The sequence below is a fragment of the Sinohyriopsis cumingii genome, chromosome 8 (genome assembly GCF_028554795.1).
Source record: "Sinohyriopsis cumingii isolate HCF-2022 chromosome 8, ASM2855479v2, whole genome shotgun sequence".
Lineage (NCBI taxonomy): Eukaryota > Metazoa > Mollusca > Bivalvia > Unionida > Unionidae > Sinohyriopsis > Sinohyriopsis cumingii.
The window spans coordinates 54,521,666-54,533,390 of NC_142968.1; positions in this window are offsets into that span (position 1 = coordinate 54,521,666).

Genomic DNA, 11,725 nt, shown 5'->3' on the forward strand with positions numbered 1-11,725 from the left:
TTTTACTTCTATTATGGTTTTCAAGCTAGATAGTCATCCTATCTCAATTGGCGTGGAATGGTTGTACAATATGTGGAAATCCCTGGAACCAATATAACAAGAAACGAACACTCTTTATTCATTTTCATGACATCTTGCAGAAACATAGTCTTAGATGCAGCACCGGTTACCATATATATTGCCATTTTGAAACATATATAGTCAACTTCCTACCTAGTACGAATGATACTCCACCTTCTATCTCAAAAAGAATTCAACTGGCATATATTGATATCTTCTTCGGTTGTCCATTGTATCCAATGATTACCCTAGTTTGTGGTGCCCACAGTGGCTTCGGAGTCCAAAGCTGGATGCATACAGGATATTGAAGGTTGGGAATGGGATGGGACATGATGGTCTGGAATGGTGTGATGTGCCGTTTTCTGTCATGCCTGTGATTCGTTGGATTCCGCACCATTTCAGGTTGCACATAAGGTTGTCTTTGTACATTTGCCAGGGGCTCATGTATTTCCGGTTTCCCTTCTTGAGCTCACCATAGAAGAGATGTATCGGTATTATGGTCTTCCACATCCGAATGACGTGGCCAGATTATCTACGCTGGGCATTCAGCAGTAGTGCCTTATTGCTAGGAACAAATGCCATTTTGAAGACTTCTAAACTGGACATCCTTTCTTGCCATTGGATGTACATGATTGACCGTAGTGAGCGCATATGCATTTGATTCACATGCCTGCAGGATACAGTCCAGGTTTCACAGTCATAGAGCATGGATGTTAGGACAACAGCTTTATAAATCTTGATTTTGATTTGTATCCGAATGTCTTTTTGCTGCAGGACTCTGACAGGAAGTGTTTCTATGGCTTGACGTGCTTTCCGGATCCTGGCTGTAATTTCATTGTTCAGAGACGACCCATCGGAAGACATTGTGCTTCCCAGGTATGTAAACCTCTCCACGTTATTCAACTTCACCCCTCGATCTTAAAGGTGGGTTGGGGTGGGTTTGTGCAATGAGATGCATAAAGGAGTACCTCTCTTTTATCCAGGTTTTTGTAAGTCAAAACAGCCTGGATGCATCAGAGAACTTATTCAAAATGGTCTGTAGGTGAATTTCATTGTGTGCCATAAGTGCACATTCATCTGTAAACAGTCCTTCGAGAAGTAGCCTGTCCAGTGGCATTGTTCTTTTAGAGAGCCGATGCAAGTCAAACAGGAATCCATCAATGACATACTTGATGTTGGCTCCTATATCTATGTCCTTTACTACATGGATTATGACTTAGGTGAAGAATAGGTTGAGCAGCACAGGTGCGAGCACACATCCCTGATTAACTTCAGTCGATATGAGTACTCCCCACTGGCTAAGTCCTCTCTTGCCATGTCGTCATGGAACAACTGAAAAGGTTTAGTGAGCTTTCTGGGGCTGCCAAGTTTTTCAAGGACGAACCACGGGGATCTTTTTTTCCAGAGCAAAAGCCTTGGCGAAGTCGATGAACTCTGTACACAGATCGCTGTGATGTTCCATGCGTTTGTCCTGTATTAGTCTCACTGTGAAGATCATATCGACTGTGCTGCTGCCTGGACTGAATCCACACTGTGATTCAGGTAGCAGTACCTCTGAGATGGTTGGGACAAGTCTGTTCAGGATGGTGTGGGCAAGAATCTTCCCAGAAACGGATAACAGAAATATTCATCTATAGCTGTTACAGTTAACTTTGGTGCCTTTATTCTATTTAAGATGAGATGACTGTGACGTCTCTTAGATCTGATGGTGAGGATGTCATGCAAAGCTTCCAATGTTTCTGTCCAAGAGCCTTGAATATTTCTACATGGATTTCACCTTTACTTGGTGCTTTACCAGTGTTCATCTGTTCAACGGCTTTCCACACCTCCTCATCTGATGGTCTCAAGTCCACCTCTTCGCAGACTGGTCTTTGACGAATTTAATTTGTAGTTTTGTGCTCACGACAGTGGATGGGCGATTGAGGAGATGGCTGAAATACCCCTTCCATCTTGATTTATCCTTTCCATGTCTTTGCTGGTTGAGGTGCCATCTTCTGAGAGCAGAGGTTTAGATCATGATATGGGAGGGTCATAAACAGTGTTAATGGCAATAAGAACATTTTGAAATTCGTCATATCAGCATATTACTGGATTTCCTTAGCCTTGTTTCCCCACCATCGTTCCTGCATTTTAGGATGTTGAGCCCTTGCCATTATTTGCTTGAACTCTTCTCTGTTCGAAATGGAGATTTGATATTTCTGCCACTCAGAAAATGTTTTGTTTTTCTTCAATCAGGATCTTGATGTCCTCATCATACTCGTCAATCCAGTCCTGGTGGACTATGACCCACGACTGACTTAGCTCTTTGAACTGGCTCGTTTTTTCAGTTGGGCCTCCAGTCAGTGCTCATCTTGCTAAGAGCATGTCGTCGAGCGTGATACGGAACTCCAGCTTGTGGTCTTGGTGCTGTAACTTCGTTGTGTTTAGAACAATTCCCACCTTTATGATGAGCACATCTGTGATGTATCTATGTTTAGAGATGACATAGTCTTTGAGGTACCAATGCATAAAGGATGTGTTGTACTTGTCCGCTTGTCTAAATATGGTGTTGGAGATCACAAGGCTGTGCTCAACACATTTGCCTAGCAGAAACAAACCGTTGCTGTTAATTTCGCCAACCCCATATTTTCCGATAACACCACTCCAATGAGCTTGATCCATGCAACTCCGGCGTTGAAATCACTCATCAAGAGAAGCTTGCCATTAGCCGTAATAGTATTTGCTGATATAGTCCAAGTCGGTATACAACTGTTCCTTGGTTTCATCTGGGCATGTCATGTTTGGGGCATAGGCAGATATGATTGTCAGGAAGCGTGTGCCACTCGAAGAGAGTATCATGAGTATCATGAGCCTCTCGTAGGTGCACGTTGGTTGGTCTGGGAGGTGACTTTTCCCATATGTTGAAGTTTAATTGTTAGGACATCCAAAACGTTTGACTATCCAAAATTGTATTTATGGTGTTTAAAACATTAAATGATTAAAGCAGAATTTTAAATGTCTCTAGAGTCACAGTCCTAAGTCCGAAATCATTAGTGATTGGTATATTTGCCTCACGTAAAAGATTATTATAACCCTTTGTATAGTCATCATTCACTAATATTTGAGCATGCTTTTGTGTTTTTTCAAGTCTATTTGTGTTCAATTCACTGGAGAAATACTTGGCCGAGGAACGGAAGATGAAATTCGGAATGATAATGTCTGTTTGATTAGTCTAGTTAAATTCATTAACTTCTGATCCATATGTTTGAAGACAGCTCGTTGCATCGAGACGTTCATGTTTCTATACATTTGAATCGAATTACTTTTCCATAGCAAATGCCAGCTCCTAGCAGTTTAGACATTTCTTCAGAATTTTTGACTGCAGTTTATAGTCAATATAGGTTTCATACTGAATGTCTTTTTACCAACAGATGTGCCTGAAACATTTCAGAGTTGGCTTGCATTTTATTTGCAAAAAAACATGTCAATTTCAAGTCGTAGTGTCAACGTCCAGTTAGGAAAAGATCAAAGTATCATCATCAACCTATTTATTTAAAAAAACGTAAAACGGATCATTCAGACTAACGTTACAAGGATCGACCGTTGAGGAACCCCCTTGTGAATTTCAGTTCAGCTATCCAAGACACCCTACATGTTAATTTTCTTTTTTCGATTTTTTTTTTCGATTTTAACAGAAAACTCAGTAAGAGACCTATATGTTGAATAAAATTAATGTAGCATATTGTGAAACAGAGCATAATATATTCATTCAGTTTCTCAGTGTAGTCACATGACTGATCACAGTTACTAGCCTATGATGGAATGTGTATTATGTACACCATAGCCTAATACAAGCTGTATTTCTCTGAGAACAATGACTGGTTATATCTGCTTGTTAAGTGGCTGACTGGTATGTCCCCTACTAGTGGACAATATATCAACATGGTCCTGCGGTGGTCAGCTAAGGACCTATCGATAATTCTGCAGTTTTAGAGGTAAATTGACTTTAGAAGCTACTCATATTGCTCACGTTATCACAGTGTCGCTTACTACTGGTTCTTTGGCGGGAAAACTAACGACAACATGGCCGACGGTCTCCTAAGCACAATCTGCTTACCGCAAATATTAAATATATAAGATGGAAACGCTTCGGAAAACTTTTAGCATTGAAAATGAAACGTGCAGATTTATTTAACTGCAAATGGAGCAACTGATAAAGATGACGAGGTAAAATGGACATAATTTTGCATTGTGCACAGGTCCGGCCCTCGGGCAATGCAAACGAGGTAACCGCTTTGGGCCCCGCGCTTTCAGGAAATCAACACCGCAATGCATTTTTTTTTATTGTGGCTCAGCACATCACTTGCTGCCTTGGGCCTCCGCATGCTGCGTGATATCCTTGAGGTATACTGTCACGTGAGACTTACTCAAAAATCAAATGAGCTAACTACAATGATGATACCATTCGGTCATTACAGATGGGCGAAATTACCATTTGGACTAAAGGTCTCGAGCGAAATATTTCAAAGAAAACTCACTGAAACACTTGGAGATTTGGATGGGGTATTCACTATAATGGATGATATACACGTTGCTGGATGTGGACGATTTGAACAAGAAGCGAAACTAGATAACGAGAGAAAATTACAAAATTTGTACAAACGATGCATCGAACAAAATATCATGTTAAATGATGAAAAAAAAGAAGTGGGATTGACTGAAATCATTTTTCATGGTCACAAAATAACTATTGAAGAAGACAAAGCAGACAATACAAAGATCAAGGCAATACACGAAATGCCCACAGCAACGGATATTCCTGACGTGAACAGGCTGTTTGGCATGGTGCAGTATATGGCGACAATTGTTCCCGATCTTGTAAATGCACTTAAACCGCTTCGTCAACTCACACGTAAAGATTCTGCCTGGAATTTAGACGTAAACAAAGAAGTCGTACTACAAGTAGATAGTAGCAAGAATGGACTGGGTGTTATCTTACTTCAGGAGGGTAGATCAGTTTAATTTGCGTCGACGGCACTGAAACCATCCAAAAGAAAGTGGGCTATAATTGAAAAGGGAGCTCTTTCGATGCTTTATGGTTAAGAACATTTCGACCAATTCACATATGGAAGAAAAGTCATAATACAAAATGATCACAAACCGTTAGCTGCGATACTAAAGACGCTTTTGAGCAGAGCCCCAAAACGATTACAAGATATCATGAGGAAACTGTTTCGATATGACATCGAATTTAGATTTGCGAAAGGAATACATCTTGTTATCGCTGATGCCTTGAGCCGAGCTTATCTAGAAACTTTCGACATAGAACTTGAACCACCAAGGATCTTGAACGTTATGTTTGGCAGTTTCCCAGATGTGAGACTGCAAGAACTCAAGAAAGCAACTTTCGAAGACGCTGATATACATTTGCTTACGAAGCTCATTATTGAGTGCTGGCCTGAAGCTAGAGACAAAGTGCCATAGTCAGCGTTTCCATATTTTGATATGCGGGATGTCCTTAGCGTTCACGATGGGATAATTGTCAAAAGAGAGGCAATTATAATTCCCAAATCGTTGAGAAAGGATGAAGAATGGTCTTCACAGCGTTGATTTAGGCTACGATAGCATGACGATGCGAGGTAGAGGAAATATATTAAGGCCTGGAATGGCAGGAGAAATTAAACAAATGGTTGAATCACATGAAGTATGTAAGGAATGCAAACCTAGAAACCAACGAGATCCGCTTTTAGAGCACCGTGATGGAGACTGACCTTGGAATAAGATGGGTATATATCTGTTTGAAATCAAAGGTAGACTGTATTTCGTTGTGATCGACTATTTTTCAAAGTTAATAGAAGTGGACTATTTAAGTACGGTGGGTTGTGGTTAGGTTGTAACCGCACTTAAGAAACAATTCTCCAGATTTGGAATTCCCACCACGATTATATCTGATAATAGACCCCAGTTTACAGGAAAGGAGTTCGCACAGTTCATTACAATATGGGGCATTAACCACAGAACCCCAGCCCCAAATCATCAGCAAGCAAATAGAAAGGTTGAATCTGTCTCTAAAATCGTTAAGAACATGTTAAAGAAGACACTCATAGACGGTATAAATCAATATGAAGGCTTGTTAGAACTTAGAAACACTCCGCGTCAGGATACTGGACATAGTCCAACTTAAATGTTTTCTCGGCAAAAAGTGATGTGAATAATGAATCAAGAATTAACTACCGATCAGAGCGAAAACGCTTGATAAAGAAGTGATATGATAAAGAAGTGATATGATAAGAGAGCTCGAACCTTACCACCACTGAGTATCGGAGAGTCAGTATCCGTTGAGTACAAGGAAGGAGAAAATGGAAACTTGGTAGAATCAAGGAAAGACTGAGTGAACGCTCGTACATCGTTGAAAGTCAGAATGAAGGAACGTATAGACGGAATCTTGTGCACATACGACTCACAAAGATGCGCATCCGGGAGACTTCCCCCCACGTGAACCCGAGAACATTGATGTACCAACAAATAGCCACAAAGATAAAACAACTGCAATACCAAGTGAATCGATTACCTCGGGAATTTCACCTTCAGAGATTGATAATGTTGACGTAGTGCCTAATTCAGATATAACGACAACGACTGTATCAAGAGTCAGACCCAATATAAACATCATAGAACCTACTTATCTGAAAGACTTTGTCTGCTATAAGTGAATTATTAACTCTTAACATGTAGACCATAGTTATTTAATTTTACATTGTTTTGCTTAGTAAAATATGAACTGATAATCTGATAATATATTCAGACAGTAAGGATTTAAAGTTTAGCTTTCACTATACACGCTATGCCTAGCATACCCCAAGTACTAGTATTAATCATTTAATGAATAGAGATAACTAGTTCTTTAAAGAAAAGCGGAGGCTGAATAAAATTAATGCAGCATAATTTTAAACAGAGCATAGTAAATTCATTCAGCTTCTCCGTGTAGTCATATGACTGATGTCGGTTACTAGCCTATGATGGAATGTGTATTATGTAGATGATGACCTAATAACAGTTGTATTGCTCTGAGAACAACGTTAGGTTTTATTTGCTTATTAATCAGCTGACTCGTATATCCCCTACTAGCGGACAATATATCAGCACTACAGAGCCATCTGACATACCTCAAACTGTTGGTTTGCAAATGAAAATATAATTAATGAAGGAGCCAGTCAAAAGCCTTAAATAAATCCACCAGAACTACAGCTACATATTTGTTTTCCTCACGTGCGTTACTCAACACTTCAAATAAACGGAGTGGCCTGGCATCTATTAACTTAATTAAAAGCACCAAATATTTGTTAAACAGGTTCTTTAAAAAATAAGGATAACTGGATCTCAGTTGATTTCTCAAACAGCTTAGATATATTTACTTTTAACTAGAGGATTGTTTTTCTTTTTTAAATTGGAACTATTTTCGCATCATAGTATATTGTGTCGAGAAGGGAAGACTACTTGCTTGTTTTTATATTGCTGCAGCTAGACATAAGTAAGCGTCCTCGAAAAAGGAATCTGTAAAAACTGGGATATTGCTTTATTACGCGCATGTAAAAAACTGGTTATGCCTCTTGCATCCATCCATTTAAGTGCACTATCTCAAAATCTTACAACACTATTACCTCGTTAAACAAACAGAGGTAATTGTAATTCGAACATAAAACTTCTTTCTACAGTAATTTAGAAAGGAATCCATTAATTACTTTACCTATCTATCTATATATCTATGTGCGTACGTAGGTATGTACGTACGTACGTGTGTATGTATGTATGTATGTATGTATGCATGTATGTATGTATGAACACCATCGTCTATTATTATTGCACAACACCCCATCATCATATCTAGTGTTATAAATTGACCCAAATCATGTTAACATATACGTGTCAAGAGTTTTTCGTATATTTTGTGTTTAGTGTTTGTTTTATACATGTACAAGCATTTTCCCTTGTCGAAATGTTTGTTTAGTCCGAAACGTTGGGACCCCCCCCCCGTCTCTCTCTCTGTCTCTCTCTCTCTCTCTCTCTCTCTCTGTCTCTCTCTGTCTTTCTCTCCATCTCTGTCTGTCTGTCTGTCTGTCTGTCTGTCTCTCTCTCTCTCTCTCTCTCTCTCTCTCTCTCTCTCTCTCTCTATATATATATATATATATATATATATATATATATATATATATATATATATATATATATATATATATATATATATATATATTTATATCTGCAAATGTGTATCCTGGACCTGACAGAAGTTAAATGATTGAGTCTCTGTAAGGCTCATATATTGTATACAGGGAGTATACATCTTCTAGTTTAAACAAAGTATATTTCAAAAACAAGTATAGGTAAGTTACATTTACCTAAAAGGAATATCTCGTCTTCCTACGAAATTGTATGCGTGCTAGTCATTTTATATGCAACCGTCAAAATATTAGTAAGGCACGAATGTGTCGTCCTATGTCTTATGTTCCCCTAATGCACAATTTACTATGATGACTTGTCTGCTTGTTGCGCCGGAGTCTCTCTCTCTCTCTCTCTCTCTCTCTCTCATTATATATATATATATATATATATATATATATATATATATATATATATATATATATATATATACACAAGGGTTCGTCAGTCTTGTACAGTGGGAATGTGTGTGTGTGTGTGTGATTTGAATTATTAACGTAGCTTTAACAAGTGTTTCAGTCATATCGCTACGATGTCTGCAGTGTGGCAGTTTATAGTGATGTCTAGCACTGGGGCATCATGCCGCAGACATGTAGCATGATGTCCCACCCAGTCACATTATCCGGACACCAGGCCGACCAGTCCTAACACTAACCTCTTAATGCTGAGCGCCAAGCGAGGCAGCGTACAGTGGGAAGAGTATCACGTCCAGAAAAAAATACAGATAATTGGACACTATTCAAATTATAATATTAAATATATCTCTGATGAAAAAAACACTAATTCGTGGATAAGGATGATCGTATCTACGCACGCAGCTGTCATGCCCATGGACGGGTTGTATGATGTTGTCATATACAGCAGATATTATGAAATATAGAAATTTCGCGACAGTTATTTTGGAAAGTTAACAATGTGATTGTGTGACCACATGCCAGAACAACTCAGAGATTTATTGTTTGATGCCATCCTCCGTTTAGGAATGAAGTAACGCCAATGCAGATAGATGCAAGCCTATTGTCATCTATAAAATCTATCTAATTCCATACTGATTTCAGCAGTCATTTTGCAGTTCATTTAGCTAACTGTTCAAGTTTCCATTCATACAAAATCTACTAATCAATGATGCCATAATACGTTATCAGATCATGATTGAAACTTTGTGCAGAAATATCATTTACATACTTTCAATATTTCATTTCTTCGATTTTTTTAAATTTCTGAGTTTCTATTTTCCACTTATCTAGTTATGTGCTACCTTTGCGGTAGCAATTGCAATAGCGATTCCTGTCTGCACTGTTAGATTTCTGGAGAAATAAGGTTATGGTTATGTATTGTTTTCTTCGATCAATCCAAGTTCTTTATTGACAAAGACTTTGTCCAGGTACGAACTATCTATTCTTCCCCTACTTGATTAATTGCAAAACAAGCTGAAGGTGTTGGAGATTTTGAAATGATAAAATGCATAAATCCTTCATATATAAAGACGATGATGATGATTCGAGACTAATACAAAATCGAATTCAAACTGTTAAGAATGTAATATAGAACTAAAACATACATCATAAATGACATTAATTTGGAGGAATTGTTCGTAAATGTTGGTTACGAAATGTGGTTGGATTTTGTAAAGAAATATACCAGAGTTATACATATAAATATTAATGGTAAAACATGCCGAATCCAAATACAAACTCTGTAGTGCAATCGGTTTCGGGAAGGCGCAAAATCATGGCAGAAGCTTTTGTCACTTTTGGGTTTTCTAAACTGATAAGTGTCGTTGAGTCAGACGCAGTATGTAGTGCATGTGAGATAGAATTAGCAGACCTGACAGAACAAGTGTTGTTTTAATAGTTCCTCTTTTTAATATAATGTTTATAAGTCTTTCTCGCACTTCAATGGATCGTTTAATACTAGGTATTTTCTCAGCTATTGATTCATTGCTCTCTGACAGGAAGAATATGTTCGGCCAGTAGATTCATCTTTGACGATAATATTATCTATTTAAATAGCTGGCAATGTATTTGATTATTTTCGCCCTAGAAGTATCTCCGATCATGAGATAGTGGAACATTAAATGTGTCGCATATTAAATTAATATGTTTCTTATTTTTGCTATTCTTAGTTTTGTTTTGATGCATTGTCATCGGGTAAAGGTATTTAGACAGCAATTTCTTATCGCCAAATGTTCAATAAAATATACAGGTTTGACTAATTTTGGTACATATTGAACTATTGAATGTCAGCAGGAAATTCCTCGTATCATGCACAAATTTGCAGCAATCGGAAGCATATGAGTATTTAGTACTTCCCCTTCAGTTGCTACAGCAGGCACGTAATTATCAACAAGTGTACATGTCGCCCATTTCCTTGATAACAAAAACGTGTTAGGAGAAACTAAATGCAAATTAAATATTACGCATATTACATGAAATCTTGTAATTTTCCCTTTAATGCTCCCTCCACAAAATGTCCCATAATATTCATGATAACAAGATATTTTGTACAAGTATCGGTTATTATCTATCTATCTGTAAACTCGATGCATTTCTTAAAATAATATACACTTCAGTCTGTTTCTCTGTCTCTTTGGTGCAAGTGTGTAGGATAAACTTGAACTTCTTTTAATGATACACGACTAGAAAGGTGTGTGTGGTTTGGACTATTAGCGTAGCTTTAACAATTTTTCGTATCGCTACTATGTCTGCAGTGTGGCAGTTTATGGTGATGCATAGCACTGGGGCATCATGCCACATACATGTAGCATGATGTCCCACTCAGTCATATTATTCTGACACCATTCCGACCAGTCTTGACACTAACCTCTTAATGGTAAGTGCCTAGCGAGGCAGCTGTTAGTAACATTTTTATAAGTCTTTGGTATGACTTGGCCGGGGTTCATACCCGCGACGTCGACTATAAAGATATCGATGTGTGGCGTGGATACCCTTAAAGATAATTAAGGATATAATGTTATCAAGTAGAAGACAATGTTCAACAATGTTCAAAAGGTAATTGTAAAGGTGATACAAATCTCATAGGATAGCGAAGATACATCCGATAATGATTGTAACAGATTGTCACATTTACTTGGTATACGTTAATCTAGAACAAATAATGAACAACTTAATTAACGTTCAAGTTAAAGATAATGCAATGAAAAAAGATTTTGAAATTGAGAATCAAATTAAATTTTGCATGGTAATACAGTTTATATGACACCGATTAAATCCATTTCCAGTTAAAATATTTCTTAGCTCGTTCATGAACTTTATTTACTGTTTATTAAAAACATCAAATATGTAGCTAATCTGCACATTTTCCAAATATTTCAGATTCAATTTTTAAATTCGGTCTTCATCGTTGTGAAATAATCAAGCTTTTGACCTTAATCTGCAATCCTAGCCGATTACGAAATATTAGTCATATAGTATTGAAAGTGTTATCTCTTTTAGTCATTCATCATAGG